Source organism: Pseudorca crassidens, chromosome 17 (assembly GCF_039906515.1).
Source record: "Pseudorca crassidens isolate mPseCra1 chromosome 17, mPseCra1.hap1, whole genome shotgun sequence".
Classification (NCBI taxonomy): domain Eukaryota; kingdom Metazoa; phylum Chordata; class Mammalia; order Artiodactyla; family Delphinidae; genus Pseudorca; species Pseudorca crassidens.
Genome location: NC_090312.1, coordinates 5,463,683 through 5,481,531, shown reverse-complemented (window position 1 = coordinate 5,481,531; position 17,849 = coordinate 5,463,683). Strand labels below are relative to the sequence as shown.

Here is a 17,849-nt window from a genome sequence, read left to right as displayed (position 1 = left end):
TCTAATATGTGTTCAAAATAGAATACAGATATGGTAAAAATCTCAGTATTACCAAAGGAAATACAATATAAAGTTTCCTATTCCCTAGAGTCCAATAATTTTCTCGTACACCCTTCTACAAAGCTGTTATATGCGTACGTACCTATGTGTATATATGTGCGCTTATATACATATATGTCCTAAAAGCACAGAGAGACACTCATGTTGAAAAATGCTCTTGATATTTCTTGGCTACTCATTTTTATCACTTATGCCTTGAAGTGACCAAAGAAGTGATAGCAACTCCGATGCCCGTTTCATAGATTGAAGACCGTGGCTCAGAGAATCTAGCGAGCTATACGAGTCACTGTGCTTTGCCCGCAGCAGAAAGGATTCTCAAGTTCAGGTGCTCAGTGAAGGCAGGCCTCTGTCATCTGCCATGTGTGCCTTTGAAAAGCATGGCTGGCAGAGGACAGCAGCTCCGCTAGGTCTGCTTACTTTGACATAGGCATTAATACAAGTCCTGCAGTGACTCCATTATCTGTGACTAAGCAGAAATGAAAGCAGACAGAGGATTAACAAAGGCATCAGATCTCGCAGCTCTGAGTCCACAGACTGTTTACCTCAAACACCCCTGAACCCTCCAATTTCTGGTCCTGCTACCTGCTCCCAACTGCATTTTCTTATCACCAATGCCTCCTTTTGACAGTGCCCCAAGACCCATGGAAGAGGGCAAGGGATCTCCAAAGTATGTTATTTACTAAGTTTCACTTTTAAGACTAGACACCAATAGCATATGGATTTTTCGAGAGAGACATAAAGAAAATGTTGGAGAATCGTCATAAGGCTGATTTGATATGATTATTGAAATAATATGAAGTCAAAGTGTTAATCCAAAGAGAAATCCTAAAAACATATGGCTGGAGATTATCATAAACAAAGCCAGTGCCATTTTCCATAAACACTCAACAGCACGACTTTTAGAAAGTGAACGATTTGCCACAGAAAATCCCATTAGCCGGCCCTCCAGGCCTCCAGAGCCAGCACTGAGCAGCCAGTGCCCCCCCCCCCACATTAGAACTGCATGAAGTGGATTGAAAAGCCCTGCCCAATCTCCCCAGCACAAAGAAAGAACACTTTAGCATCCCTCCTTTTCAACGGTCTGGAAAGGAAACCCTAAATAATACGACAGATTCATGCAGGGTAGGCAGAACATAGGCTGCATGTAAACTCACAACGGAAGGCTCCTGACCAGGGCCCACCCCGCGGCATCATCTGTGCGACATCTGTAAGGAGGGGATGATAGTAATCCGGCTGTTAGGGTTGCTGTGAAGGATTAAACAACACCACTCACGTAAAACACAGACTTATGTGATGCCTCAGTGTAATGTCAGGGTGCGCTAAAAGGAAAATCTTTTTCAGTTAGGACCCACCCGCTGATGGCCTCTGGAAATGGGTCTATGGATTACGCAGCTCAAACCTCAATGGTCATCCACATAGAAACCTGCAAATGGATTTTCACTGAATGGAAGTCTTCTGGGAGCTGTGCAGGGATAAAGCTTGGTTAGAACAGAGTCTGGAGTCAAATAGGGTCTATTCCTTGCTCGCGGACTATCACCGTGACTCAGCTGGTCCTCAACACCTGAAATGTCAGTTTCCTAACACGAAAAGTGGGAATAATAAAGTTAAGTGTTTAGTATCGTGCCTGGTTTATATTAAGTACTTGTTAAATGTTAGAAGTTTTGCTTTCTCATTCGTTTATCACCTAACAGAGGCACCTTGCCATCACATCAGACCTTTGCATGCGTGCCTCTCGAATGAGTCTGCATCTCTACATCTAATTACTGCCCTGGGCGCTAGAGCTCTATTCCAAACTGCTGATTGGATAGCCTGCCTGTTTGCACACACGCACCTTGAAAGGAGCTTATTACTGCCCCCCTTACCTGGCCCTTCTCTTCCTTCTGGTCTTGGTTAATGGACCCACCTTGCCCGACATCCAAGAAAGCCAGCAAGTTCCTCTAGTCTCCAGACTTTCTTCTCACCCCAAGAACCAGTTATGAAGTCTTGAGAGTTCTAAAATGCTCTTGCCTCTGCCCTTGTCTGAGTCTTCTCTATTGCTCACTTTAATTATTAACACATCCTTCTCCTGGGTCTCACTGCCCAGGTCTTCCCTTTCATCTGAAGCACCAGTGTGTTCCCACTGTCTACAAGATCAAATTCATATTCCTTAGCATGGCATTCAAGGCCTTGAGCCCCGATCACATCTCCTGGCTCAGCGGCTGCCTCTTGTTTCACTCCAGAGTCCACTAGCTGTTTTTCCTTCTTTTCAAGGCCTGTCCCCTTGCTGCCTAAAAGTCACCACCAAGAATCAGGTCAATGTCCTGTTCTTTGTGAACCTTCTTCAACTGCTCCCTCCTCTTGGGTCCCTTGCACATACCTCATTAGACCACAATTATTTCTGTAAATTTCTCTCTCTAACCCTCCCTGCACACTTTGAGGTTAGACAGTATGCTATTTGTCTTTGAACCTGACACACCTAGGACACAGAATGCAATGACTACATGGACAGTGAATGAATGAATGAATGAACTGTAGCATCCTCTAGAGGTCTTGGCAGCATCACGACAAAATGGGCTTGGTGAGCACAGCCCCCGATTGAAGGTCCAAACTACCTTCACGTCCCCCTGCTTAAGAACTGCGGAGCTTTCACGCAATTTTGGAATTTGGATCTGCTAGACCCCCACGATAATCATGCTATAGATATTTATGTCCTATAGAAATATACTTATTTATACTTTATATGAAATATGTATACAACCTGATTTTTACTAAGCATGCGGTAAACATTGATAACTTTTCATTTAATTCAGACACACCCATAAAGGCAAAACACATTTTTGTATAGAGATATCAGCCATCTTCTGCGTTACAGTTACGGGAGAATATGCACAGATGGAATTGGTTTGTACTATACTGGACGTGTCTTTGAAAAAGGAATGGAAGCTCAATCAGACCTCAAAATCTAGAATTCTATTCATAGTAGCTACTGTTCATTGTATATGCCTGCTGTGTGCCTGGTACTATTTTTTTGGCCCCTGAATTCCTCTTCCTGGTGATGCGGTGAGTTTTTCATTATGATCTTTGTTTTTAACCAATAAGAAAATAATAATACAACAGCTTTAATAAACAGCTAACATTTATTATTTGACTCTATTAAATACCAGGAGTTGTTGAAGTGTTTTACATGTACTAATTATTTAATTCTTCTGCCAACCTGATGAGCTAAGCACAATTATTTATCCCCATTTTATAGACTGGGAGACTGATCCCCAGAGTGATGAACAACTTGCTTGCAGGGCTCATGGCATGCGGGAGGTGGAACAGCAATGCAGACACAGTCTGACACTGGAAACCACACATTCCTCGTCTATTTTTTTTTTTTTTTTTGCGGTACGCGGGCCTCTCACTGCTGTGGCCTCTCCCGTTGCGGAGCACGGGCTCCGGACGCGCAGGCTCAGAGGCCATGGCTCACGGGCCCAGCCGCTCCGCGGCATGTGGGATCTTCCCGGACCGGGGCACGAACCCGCGTGCCCTGCATCGGCAGGTGGACCCTCAACCACTGCGCCACCAGGGAAGCCCTGCTTCTCCACTCTTGATGTGTTTGCAACGTGGAGGGGCATATCCACTAGCATCATACTCCCAACTCCGCTCTGCCCACTTATTGAGCAAAAGGTGAGTTTGGGATAAGAACCTAGGTTCTTCCCTGGAGTCTTCCTCTCTTGGTAGCAAGTCCTCCCTCAGAGGCATTTATCTCCATCACCTTCAGCCCTGGCGGAGGTCTGGTAGATGAGGTGTTCTTCAAGGGAGGCCTACATTTGTCTAGCACGGCTGTATCTGATTAAGTGAGTAGTCAATTCTAGAGTTCAATGTCCGGGAACCCCCCTGATCAAAGATGTAAGCCAAATCTCACATCTTAGTTTGAATTCTAGTTTGTCTTATTCTGTCTGATTTTCCAATTGGGTCAGCACTCAGTTAAGGGGAAGACGGTATTGTGTATCAGTTCCCCTTCGCACCCAGGAGATTTGATCTCTTTGACGATGAAGTCACTAACGTTAATACTTCCCTGTGTCATACTGCCTGGGGTGCTCAGGAACAGAGGCAGCAAACAAGAAGAGTTGGCCAGTGCTGGGTTAGAACAGACCAGTGGATTTCAGTCACTATTTGCAGGAATCCTGGGGGTACCTTAAGCAGTAAGAAAGGGGCAGCGTGGGCGAGGACCCCACTTCATCAGAGCTCTTCTGTTCACAGCAGATTTATGATGGGTTCTGCAGAGCATTCATTTGAAAAAGAAGTCCTTAGTTAAAAAAAATAAAGAAACTTTGAAAATCACTGGACTCATCTAATGCCCCTGCGTGCTCAGCGGCTCTATTGTAGTCCAGAAGACAAGCACAAATTGTGGAGCTGAAAATCAGACCTCAAAGTCCTTGTTGTTCATTGTTTTCCTTCCTGATTCCTAATTATTGTTTTCTTTCTTCTCTGTTTATAAGCCTGTTTTAAACGACAGTTTTTAAAAGGATACTTTTTGACTCAAATTGCTCCAAAATGACAGTGAGGTATTTTTTTTTACTTCCACTTTGTGGGAAAAAGCAACAGAGTTCCATAAAGATTCAGTGGACTTGGAATTACAGGAATGACCTGGGCTCAAGGGGTTAAGTCCTGCTTTTGCTGTTCCTCAGCTTCAGCGCTTCTGACAGTGGCTTAATTGTCCTCCGGGCAAGAATGAGGATAAAGGGGAAATGTTCTTTGCCTTCCATAAAGTACAACGAACACATAGTCCATCAGTCTTATTATCAGTAAGAACTCCGTGTGAATCTTCCAGTGGTGTGCTTAAGTGATGGTATTTTCTTTAGTAATTTGTTCAATTCCTAGCTAACTAAGAGATTTTGACCTATTTAAAACTTTAAAAAGTATAACTCGTTAGTAATTAGATAAGTTGACATATTGAATCTGCATAATTCATAACCATCTTGTAAGTTACTTTGATGCTTATGATGTGATCTGGGTGAATGCCTATATTGCTGCCCTTGACCCATTTGACTTTAGAGAACTGTGTATTTATATTAGAAGTATTACGATTGGGAGCCCCACTGGGTGTCTTCAGCTCATCAGTGGGGTCAGTCCAATTCCGTTCATCTTCATGATCCTAATTACTCTATACCTGGTGCTTCCCGTGTACCTGTCATTGTGCTAAACACTTGCGCTCCAAACATTAACGCACCCTGCCCCCACCTGGAAGAACATATTCTCAAGTTAGAGGAAATGGGGACACAAATGCAAAAGTGTAGTGCAGTGTGGTAGGCATCATACTAGAGGAAACCTCAGGATGCTATGAGTGTGTGGGAAGGCGTAGGTAGGGAAGGTTTCCTAGAACAGGTGGCGCTGCGGTTGAATCTTGAAAGACTAGGCAAGTAGAGCAGGGATGAGGGAAGGCACTGAGACTGTCATAAACAAAGACAGAGAAGGAACAAATTAATAAAGTGCAGAAAAATATAATCAGTAGCACGCGGCTAAGGTAAATGAATCCAGGCGAGAAAAGCAGGAGATGATGCTAGACAGACAGCCTGGGCTCTGGGCATGGAGGGTCGGGCATATCATGTTGATCAAAAATCAATTCCCAGGCACCCAGAGACACAGAGGAAATGGACAACATGTGTGCCAGTGTGCCTGTCAGCGGGGGATGGGAAGACACGTGTCGAGCCCTCTTCCATGACTCTGGCTTCTCACTAGTCATTGCATCTGGCCCTCCAAACATGTAGGGAAGTTGAAATCATGATGTAAATTTGCAAAAGTCGAATGGTCCAGAGACATTAAGTAAATGGCCTGTGGTCCCATAAGGACTAAAAGACAAGTCCAGGATCCCAAAACAGCACAGCCTTGGTCTGTTATCCCACGGGGTACTATTCTGAATGCCCCAGAATGAACATCTTCTCAACTGAAGACAAGACAGCAAGAATAGGGATAAGAAAAACAGCAGGAGTAGGGTGAAATGGCCATCAGATACACTGGATCAATTATGGAGCACGTGAAGGGTCAAGCGATTAATACTTCCATCCCCAAGAGGCCAGTTCCAAGATCATAAACTCAGACGTATCTGCAGAATAAGTGAGCTGTCAGTCTCAGTGCCTTGGGATGTGGCGACCACTGTAAATGTTTCTACTTCGGATTCCGGATTCCGTAGGGGTTCACTATGGTCTCTTAAAAATGTAAAATTCTATGCTTTTGTGATTTTAATTATGAAAGGTATTAAATTCCTTTAGCTGCCACTGGGACAGGCACAGAGTCAGCATGTATAATTACTCTCCTATTTCGAGTTCTGAAGTCTCTTGTGTGAATGTGGTCCTTATCCCTCGTACTTCTGGTGGGCTTTCTATATAGCTCATTCTATAGGGAACCTGGAAAGCAGACCAGAGCAGAGCATCATTGAAAACAGACCCTATGTTCTGATAGCAAACATACAAACACCCATGTGACTCCTTATAGATCTTCTTATCTGAGACACACAGAGCACCCAGAGTCATTTCTAAGTGAGGTGAGGGATGACTGTCTCAATGTCAGAGGGCGGCTACGGGCATGGGTGTGACCTGCATGAGGTGCGTCTGATCCCAGAGCCCACACTCCTGCACCACCAACAATTCATTCCGGCCTCCCCGGAGCGAACGCTGGCTCTCTCTTAGCCTCTGCAGAAAACAGGCTGTTCTGAGAAATTATTAAGGCACATGGGAGGCCACTGCACCAATATTGTCATATTAGAATGTTTAATTCTATGAGAAACCAGCTCAGAATACTTCCGGCTTTTATTGGAATGACCATAGCAATCGCAGAAACCAAAATGAGTATTTGCATAATAAGTCATAGTATTCCTAGAGCTTTTAAATCAACTCTGTAAAGTCTGTGTCATTATTGTCCTCCTTTTATAGACAAAGAGACAAAGTGGTGGATCTCTCAAAGTGTCAGGAATTGAGAGTTTTCTATAAAATATTATCCAAATGTATATACCAATAATAATCGGAACGCATTTTAAGTAAAATTTGGATTGTGTCCATGACCACGTTGCAATCAAATACTGCTGTGCGTTAGCAGCTGCATTTTCTTCAGGGTTCAAGATCCAGCTGTTATGTGTAAAGGCCACTAAAGCGACAGCGTTAACACTGCCGCACCGCTGAACCGCGGTTAGACACTGGAGCTGTTTTTAATGCTGGTCTGAAGTTAAAGCGACAGCGTTAACACTGCCGCACCGCTGAACCGCGGTTAGACACTGGAGCTGTTTTTAATGCTGGTCTGAAGTTAACTGGCTGCTCATTATTTGCTAGTACGCTCCTGAATGCGGTGAGCACCTTCGATATGACATGTAGCCCAATCTGAATTTGTGATTGTCACCTCACCGATAAAATAAGAATAATAAGGGCAATTCCCTCCAAGAAGTATAATGAGGAGCAACTAAGACAGCAAGTGGAAGCAGGGTACTTAGAAGAGTATCTGGCAGAGAACGGACATCTGACAAAGAACGGGTATTTGTATTACAGGAACACAGAAGAGGGGAGTGCAAGCCACTTTACAGGTACGGGAGGAGAGATGACAGAGTTCTAACATGCAAAGAAAGGACAGGTCAGAGGGCCCAGCAGGTAGAGTGGTGTTGTTGGCCATCATATCTGCAACCACACTATACAGACACTCCCTCCCTTTTCTCTGAGCTAAAGAGATCGAGGCACAGAAACAGGGGGTAAGGGGGAACCAGAATCCCATTTCCCTGCAGTCTTCCAAATACAGGTGATTTTGACTTTCAGTATTACAGACAGAGCCTTCAGATGATATCAACAGGCCCTTTGAAAATTGTGTCTACCAACGAGGACTCTACAGACAATAGATTCTTTAATTAAGGTGACTGGAGTCACTACATCCCTATGATGTAGACAATACTGCAACGTCCCACATTCGAAAATGCCTAATCTCTCCAATAAAACATTTACAGCTTGTGACACTTTGATTTTCTAGTATTTTACTTCCAGCTCTTCTTCATTAAAAGCATTTCCCCAAACTGTGCGCAACGTTCAGCAATTTCGTTAGCAGTTGGCAAACTGGATGCTTAATATTTAATCTAATTGAGAACATTACACAACTCAAACCGAACAAGCAATTTAGTTGTCAGATGATCATAAAATCCCAAACACCTTTCTGATGAATGTCTTTATTTTTAAAGTCTAGTTTGAAGAAGGCTCTGACTTAACTAAATACTATCCATCAACTCAATCAGATGCATGTGATCGGATGCCTTTAAAAATTCCCAAACAGTCGCTAAGCGCGATATTTTAAAAACACGAGCGATCACATGCTGAGTGAAAGAAGCGTGCCCTCCACTGTCAGGGTCAACCTGAATTAAAATGCTGGCTTTGCAGACTGTAACCTCTTCAGGGCTCTACTCCACATGGGTAATCGCTGAATCTATCTATTAAAAATAATTTTGGAATGAGATACCATCTATAATACAAGATGGATGACATGCTTTAGTTCTATAATAAATCAAAAGCCTGGCTGATATTAAGTGTACCATACGGCCACTCCATAAATAGCAGATACAATGAGTAAAATAATAATGATGGTTATCATTATTATAGTTAATCCTATTATTTTTATTAATAAAATTTTAGTGTTAATAAAACATCACCTCATTTTTCCTCCTACTCAGATCACATTCGAGAGTTACAGGAGGCAGGCAGAGGGGGCAAGGGGAGAGATCAGTTAATTCTGGGCGTTATTTTCAGTTGGATGCCTTCCCCTTTGTTTTACTTGGTGGCTTTGATTCGTTAAGACTGGGCTCTGCTCTGGCAGAAACACCTTTTGGGAACAGGATTTGAGCTTGTTCAGGATCAAGTATGGAGGAGGTTTATCCCCCTTGCACACTGCTGTTTGTGGATATAAGCAAGAGAAGGGTAGATGCAAGAGGTGAAAAGAAACAGGAGTACAAAGGAGGGAAGATTCGATGAGCTCAAGGGGGAGCGGAGAGGAAGGAACAAGCTCCACTGGGCTGGAAACCACACAGAGGTGGGCACCAAGCACTCACCACACAGAACAGGAGGGCTTGATGGATGTGAACTTCTCATCAGCCCTGGAGACTTGTGGCCGGAAGTCTGCTCTCAACCCAGCTCACAATAACTCAACATGTGGGCCCCGTGGGTTTGTTATGAAAAGCTTCTCTAATCCAGAGGCCAAAGCCTGGCCCCTCTCCCCATGGTTTCTCCTTGTCCTGACTTTAATTGCCCGGATATCAGCCTGTTCTGACCCTGAAACCAGTCTCCCATCTCAACCTACCAGTATCTGTATGCCTTCACCTTACCAAACCCATGTCACAGATGCCCTGGGGATAGACCCTTGCTGATTCTCAAGAGAGATCATAGTAAATGCAAGTTTTTCTCTCCTTGGGGACTCTACTCTGTCATTTCCTTTACACAAATGTTACTTTTAGTAATACTTCTACACCGAGGCAAGAGAAGCTTCTTTCAAGAAGAGTTTTGGGTGGTTTTGACCCTAATTATGGTTGATATTATTACAAACAGCCACATTTTAGAATGGAGTAGAATATACATACATAAAATATTTAGCATGGCGCCCACGTCAATCCTGTATACTTTTCTTCAAGAATCATTGATCGGGTGTTGTTTCTGGGCTAGGCACTAAGCAAAATGTTCTTAGGAAATGTAAAAAGATTACTGGTACAGGATTTCTGGGTTCAAGCCCCTCGTAGTTCAGTGTGTGAGGCAGCACACAGGGATAAATGGTTTTGCTGCAGCTTGGGAAGTGCTGTGATAAATTTATACACAAATGCTACTACAGCGCGCGCACACACACACACACACACTCACTCACTCACAAAGTATCTGTATCATTCTTGGGCCAGTCAAGAAAAGCGCCATGTAAGAAGTGACCCTATAATTTAAAAGACACAGATTTTTTTTTTTTTAAAAAAAAGGAGGATGAAAATTCCAGGCACATATGTGAAGGCTCATGTAAAGGACAACCTTTTGCAGAAGTGAAAAAAGAAAATGAGTACGGTTGTAGCACAGCATACATGTGGGGATAAGGCTGAAGACGAGTTTAGATTTAGGGGTATAAAATAAGGCCGTATGAAGGCCTCTCTTGCTTGTCATGATGATAAATGTAAGGTTCATCATCTCAAATTAGCCTAGGTGAGAATCAGCAGAGGGAGGAGCGTCAGGAGACCAGAGACAAATTGGGAAGATGTGCATTTTCCAGGTAAAAGGGCATCTGCTTAGGCAGTAGAAGAGGGCTAAGGCAGGGCTTACAAACTCAGAAGCCACTTAGAGTTTGAAGGAATCAGTCACTGGCGTGGATGTAAGAGACAAGGGATCAAAGATGATCCTGAGGTTGCCGGTGACTCACTCAAATAAGCAACACAGAAAAACTGTTCGGGTCCCAAGAGGATGATGTCAGCTGAATAGATACGCTGGTTAAGATTCAATCTCTAGTCCACCGGCTTGGGATGAAAACCCAGGGCCATCATTCACAGTCTACCTGGTCCTGGGTATGCCTCAGTTTCCTTGTCTGTAAAACGAGGGAAATAGAAATAGCTTCTTCCTAGGGTGCTAGCAAAGAGTGCATCCGCTGGTGTGTGCAAAGGCTTAAGACGGGCTGGAAAAGAGTAAGGACTCAATGTAGTTTAGCTAAGATTAGTCTAGTAATTCACTGAAAATATGGAGTCTGATCTGAATCTTAGCCACAGAACCTTATATCTGTATGAATTCACTGCCATGATCACCAGGACAATTTATGTAGCAAACAAAACACTGACCTCAGAGCCTTAAATCCAGCATCTAAAGTTTACTATATGGACAATCCCAGGTAAGTCACTTCCACTCTCAGGGCCTCAGCGTCCCCATCTATGAAAGGGGTTCACACATCGTACGGGTGTTATGGCTGTTAAAGGAACCAGGGTGAAAGGGCCTTGGGACAGAGAGCACACTATGGAACTCAGGGATCGCGTCACCATTACTCGAGGCATCAATGTTAAGTCTCAAAGAGTGCAACTTAGGCATCTTGGGAAGTTTTCAGGGGCTCTCCACTCTCCGACCCTCCCCCCTCCCACGAATGGCTCAGAGCCGACAGGCAAGGCTGGGCCAAGGTTACAGTGCTCCCTGAAGCCCCCAGCAGACACTCTGGCAGCCACAAGGAGGCAGCATTTTCGTTGGAAGTTCTCTTGGGAAAGAGAATGAGGTCAACATGGAACAGAACTCCCTATGCTACCCAGAGAAAGCAGCCAATGAGGCAGGGAGAACGGCAAAAGTCAGCAAGGAATGAGAGTCAGTTCCAACAATTACTAGTGGAGCAGACTCTGCTGAAGTGAGAGGGTCAGTCAACACAGTACAGGCCTGCAGACCAGGAGCCGGTCTACCCCTGGATCGGTCTGAAGACGTAATTCATTCCAAGAGGGTTTCACTGACAGGTCTACTCCTGGAATGGGAGGTCCAGGGTGAGTACCAATAAAAGTATAAAGGACTGTAATAGAACTTTCTACGAAATCATAAGCAAAGCTTCACAACTATTTACAACTATTGGGGGGTCACTTAAATAAAAGACGGGTTATCTAATCAACTCAGGGGTAGGATTTTTCAGAATAACTTCTAATAACATTCATGCACGTGATATTAATTGAGTGCCACACGCTCACCCAGATGATGGGGGTTACAGGGTAAAGGAAGATGCGGTCTGTCCCCATAGGGCTTTCCATCTAGCAGGGAAGATTCAACTGTTTCCAGTGAGATGAGCATTGCACAAAGGGGAAAAGAGGGATCACTGAGGGTTCACACCAGTCTAGGTTCTCAGACAAACCTTCCTTGGGCAAGTAACGTTCATTCTGGATCCTGAAAGATGCGCGGGGGAAACTAAAAAAAATTAAAAATCTGATGTACTGCCTTTCTCACTCCTTTGGGGAAAAAAAAAAAAATCAGTTCCCTGTTATGTTTGCAAACAGATTCCACTTGAAGAATAGCTGTCTCAATACTAACCATTTTCTAAAGGGGAGGAAACTGAGGCATGAGACCCCGTGACCAGTAGGCTGCAGAGCCTACACAGGCCCTCAGCTATAGCGATTACAGCTTCTTTCCTTCCCAGCTCTGTGAACTTGGGCAAATAACACAACCTCTTGGTGTCTGAGTTTCCTGATGCATAGCATAGTTATAATAACAGTAGCCTCAGAGTTGTTGTAAGGGTTACATGAGATGATCTATGTAAGTGTTGACTGTCAACATCGTCATCAAAATCATCAACGTTGCACAGCACTGGGCAAAGATGCCCACTTAGGTTGTGAGTCTGGAAAATGTATCCATGATCTACGTGCACGTAAAGGATAACTAAATCTAAACACGTGCCTTATGGCTAGAATTATCTGTATATCTCCAGAGACTCCTATCTAGACAACCAAATGAGAGATTTGAAAGAGCTTGTAGCTTCAGTGCTGGAAGAACTGATTTTGGAATTCCAATATCCTCCTCTATAAAAGGTGAAAAACAAACCTTGACTCTGGACTTCCTCATGAGTTATTCATTGTTCACTCATCATTCGTTTACACGACAATAGTTAACAAGGCACTGGATCCAGCAGAGTTCAAGAAAGACATGGTTCCTTCCTCAGAGCTTTTGTGGTGATGGCGAGACAATGGGAATAAAACATAGGAAGTAGATGGTTACTACGAAATAACCATCAGGTAAAGACATGAAACTCACGGGCTCCTTCTAGGCAGGATTTCAAGTTCAGAGAATTCTCGTTTCTGTGATAAAAATGATCTCTCTCTTCCAGATAATAGCGAGACTATTAATGGAAAACATACTTAACCTCCACCCCTTCATACGAAGTATAATTGATAAACTCTAATGGGTGCAAATGTATTGTTGATGGAAACATGATAACTCAGATTACTTCCAAATATCTGAGCAATGAGCCTGGGGAAAAAGAAAAACTGAATCCATGTAAGTGTAGCTCTTGAGTTAAAATTCTTTTGTGCACATGAGCAAAAATAGCAATAACTCAACTTCTATTCCTTCTAATTGTAGCTCTACTAAAAATAATGAGAAAATTACAAACAGCAGAATGAAAATAGGAGAAGAGATCTAGCATTTATTCAATACTGACCATGTGCCAATCACTTTAAATACGTTAAGCATGAGAACAACCCATGGGGCTAGCACTATGTTCTGCTCAGAACCACAATTTAGTCGAGTGCAATATACAAAAGAGAGCAATCGCTTCCGAAGTGTATAGAAGTGGGTTAGAATTTTGGTTCAGGTAAGTGCTCTTAGGAAAAATGTTTGGCCTCTCAGATCCTTAGTTTCTTCATCTATAGAGTGGGTTTCATAATAAGAAGTGTTCACGGATGTTAAAAAGCTCAGAAGAGATCCTGTTTGCAAAAACTGAACATTGTGTATATCACATAGTCCTTGCTCAATAAATATCCCTCTCTAGTTTTCCTGGGTACTGGATTTCTTGCCTCCTAAAGTGTGCTACAGCTGTTGAGTCTACACTACAGAAATCCTGTTCAATGACCTGCTTCCCCCAAAGACACACACACACACACACACACACACACAAATAAAGTGTTTCCCATCAGACTAAGCAACACAGCCAAGAAATTTCTTACCAGACACTGGCAATATGCCCTTCAAAAAATTAAACTGAACCAAACTAGAAAATAAAACCATTTATAAAATCCCAACAGCAAACATAAGTTGAAATGAGTTGAAAATACTGCAGGCTATGATAAATACCACGTGCTTCCTTACCAAGCTAACTCAGCGTGCGTGATTTGGGAAGATGCCATTAATAATCACACAGCTGAACACCAGTGATTTGGTCTCCATGGGAACAGAAGGTACTATCACACCACTGTTCTTTGATGAATCTTTTATTATTTCAATATTTGAAAAGTGATTTTTCAAGATGATAGAGACTATCAAACATATTCAATTATGCATAACAGTGGAGATAGAAAGTGTGAAGCTTTGGAATATTCCATTGGTCCTGTTCATTTTTCAGCAAGGAAGAAAAGGACCCTGATTAGGAGAACTGGTTGATCTTTTGGGGGAAAAGATCACAATATCCAATTTTCCTGTAATTTCTAGAAATGCTAAGCCTGGAACCTGCCCCTGGTGGCTTTCATCGTGGGGTGGACTTCCTGCCTTTAGTCATGTTCCAAAGCCCACCAGGTACCAGCAAATGCTCAGAGCCCTGTAGACTCGGGGAGAACACTCAGCACTCATATAGTAAAGAGTATCAAATCTGTTTAAACGTTTGAGTTGGAGATTGAGAAAATATCAAAAGAACGGTTTAGGGCAATAAATGATGAAGACCGTACCACTCCCAATTAGCCAAAAACAAACTAAAAAAACCAGAGTTGTCCTTGAAGTTTCTCTCCCTCACCCAGACCTATTTATTCTCCCTCCAAAATGCCTCTCACTCTTAACACTACTCATTTCCTGGGATCACTACCTGGGGGCAGGTTCGTTCCTGGATTACTGCAAGGGCCACCCATACCACCGCCTGTTTCCCTGTTTCACTCCTTCCCTCTAGGAGCTATCGGGTGACAGAGACACAGGTATGCCTGTGTATGCAGGTGTTGTGATAAGCTGTTAACAGGAGCTAGTACACGGACAGCAACTTATGCAAGGTTGACCTTGTACCTTGCACTAAGTCACATGCTTGAATATATTAACACATTGACTTCTCATCCCCAAACTATGAATTTCCCACATTAATATATTTTACAGATGTGTTTAACTCAGGTATAGAGAGAGTAAGAGACTTGTCTAAAATTACACACACACACACACACACACACACGTGCGCACACACTCTCACTCACTCACAGGGTCGAGAACAGAAAATTAGCAACCTAGATCCAGAGTCCAGGGTTCATGGAAGATACTGTAGACACTCAAGCAGGTATAGGATTTGAAATGCTTGGGTTTCCCAAAGATGACAGTATTATAACAAGAGCCCTCTGGCACCCGGTTGGGTCATCCTCTTAGCCTGGCATCTGGAGAAGACCTGCTGGTTCATTCATACCTGCATTCTTACGAATGTCGTTCAAATATCACTCCAAGCAGCAACTGAAGTGCTATTCTGGGACGCTGTGGAAAGGCCCTACTGTGTTCAGCTGCTAGTGAGAAACACATAGCCAGCTGTTGAGCCTGGAGACGCTGGAACACTGCCTGGGTTTGTATTCTAACCACTGCTCACTAGCTGCTTCCTTGAGCTTTCTCTGCTTTAGTTTCCTCAAAATGACTCTAAGAATAACCTGGTTCACAGGCTGTCATTATAATTCAATGAGTAAATAAAAATAAAGAACTGAGAAGCGTGTTTGGCACATCCGTTATGGTGATGGTGGTGATGGTGGTGGTGGTGGTGATGGTGGTGGTGGTGGTGATGGTGGTGGTGGTGGTGATGGTGGTGATGGTGGTGGTGGTGGTGGTGGTGGTGGTGGTGGTGATGGTGGTGATGGTGGTGATGGTGGTGATGGTGGTGATGGTGGTGGTGGTGGTGATGGTGGTGATGGTGGTGATGGTGGTGGTGGTGGTGGTGGTGGTGATGGTGGTGGTGATGGTGGTGATGGTGGTGATGGTGGTGGCGATGATGGGGATTAAAATAAGTTATGTGTTTACCCCACAAAAGACTTCTTCGGAAACTCATTTTCAAGCCTTTTATTCAAACACCTGGTGTAGATTTCAGTTCATGGTTTACAAGAAAATAGAACAGTGACAACAAGAAGTACCTGCACATGTATCATTGTTTAAAGTTTCCACTAAAGACTGGGGGGACGGGGATAACTGCTTCGGTCAACATTGAGTAACAGAGACCAAGTTTACCCTCCCATTTGAAATGACTAAAAATCCACATAAAATAGATGAAACAACAGTTTTCAGATAGCGGGCATCAGGCTGCCTAGACTAAAAGTGAGCCCTACAACTGTCCAGACATACCGCCTGCAGGGAGTTTCCATGGCATGATGAAGGCACGTGGAATGTAAGTAAATCCTGGTAGACTCTCTGAGTTGAGGAGATTGAGCTGAGAGCACAAGGAAGTCAAGGGGCCCAGAGCCACAGGACAAAATACTGGAGAGGAGAACAGAGCAAACAAGCCCCAAAGCTCCTCCATAGCTGAGAATAACTGGTGTAGCAACAGATCGACGTGGAAAACCTCACTAGTTACCAGACAGGCAGAGAGCTCAGAAGGGCATCGTCCTAGTAGTTGCGTAAAATTGCCCTAAAGACTTCAGACTTCTCTGGTCCTTCCTAACAAGCCTTAAAAGCAAGTCTTGGTGGGGGGAGGGGGTGGGTCAAACTGACTCCAAATAACTTAAGTACATCTCATAACAAAGTTCTAAATATGTAAAATATATATAGTATTTTATATATATATATATAAATCTATATCTATATAAAGATACAAATATCTCTATAAAGATATACCTCTATAAAGATATATAAATAGCACTGAACATGAAAAAGGTAAATTCACTATGCCTGACATTGAATTACCAGGCATGCAAAGAATCAGGAAAATACAACACACAATGAGGAGAAAAATCAAGCAATAGAAACAAATCCAAAATGGCACAGATGATTTAAAAAAAAAAGGGGCTTCCCTGGTGGCGCAGTGGTTGGGAGTCCGCCTGCCGATGCAGGGGACGCGGGTTCGTGCCCCGGTCCGGGAAGATCCCACATGCCGCGGAACGGCTGGGCCCGTGAGCCATGGCCGCTGAGCCTGCGGGTCCAGAGCCTGTGCTCCGCAACGGGAGAGGCCGCAACAGTGAGAGGCCCGCGTACCGCAAAAAAAAAAAAAAAAAAAAAAAAAGTTCTCAGCAAAGAGAGTTACAGCGAAGCAAAGAAGGTGAGGCAGAGAGTGGGAGGTGGAGACATGGAGGAGAGACAAGAGGAGCTGGAGAGAGAGAGGGGAGTTGAGAGGTGGCAGAAGCAGGGACAACAGAGATGGGGAGAAACAGAGCGAGCCATCTAAGTGAGGGGGAAATGAGGGACGAGACGCCTGGCTAGAGGACAAGGCAGATTTAGGGGCAGGACGAGGAAGGGACAAAGCAGGACACAAAATGTGATGACACAGGGAGATCAGCTCAGTGCTTTGTGACCACCTAGAGGGGTGGAATAGGGAGGGTGGGAGGGAGACGCAAGAGGGAGGGGATGTGGGGATATATGTATACGTATAGTTGATTCACTTTGTTATACAGCAGAAACTAACACACCATTGCAAAGCAATTATACTCCAATAGAGATGCTAAAAAAAAAAGAAAACGTGATGACAGAGTAGACGAGCAATCACCTGCTCTACTTGTTTTATAACTCATCACAATTATAATGTATGGCTTAATGATATAAGTATTTATTTAATATATACACCTCCCCCAATGAACTCCCCCCGGCAGTATCCTGCTTGTCCATGACAGCAGGACAGCACAGCTCTTACTGTAGCCTCACCAAAGCCGAACAGATACAGAAACATAGCAAGGGGGTCAAGTTACTGAATACGTTAAAGAAGAAAAAGAGTAAGTATTGCTGTTGCTTTTCTGACCGGGGCTCTGAGTCTCGGAAGGCTCCCTGACTCACTCAAGAACAAAAGCTAGTAAAGGGCAGAGTCCCATTTAGATACGGGTTTCTTTACCGCAAGTGCAGGCCACGCCTAAGAGCCAGAACATAAAATGATTCTTTTCAGTAACTCCTGCCAAGTCTGTAATTCCTCAGTGAATAGTTATGCTCCAATTATAGTTTTTATTTTCTCGGATGGAGCAGTTATGA

General features: G+C 43.7%; 1 protein-coding gene across 1 annotated transcript in view; it reads right to left on the bottom strand.

Annotated features, from left to right (window-relative positions):
• FAM135B (family with sequence similarity 135 member B) overlaps positions 1–17,849 on the bottom strand; it is a 269,743-nt gene that overhangs the window by 44,753 nt on the left and 207,141 nt on the right. The window lies entirely within an intron of this gene.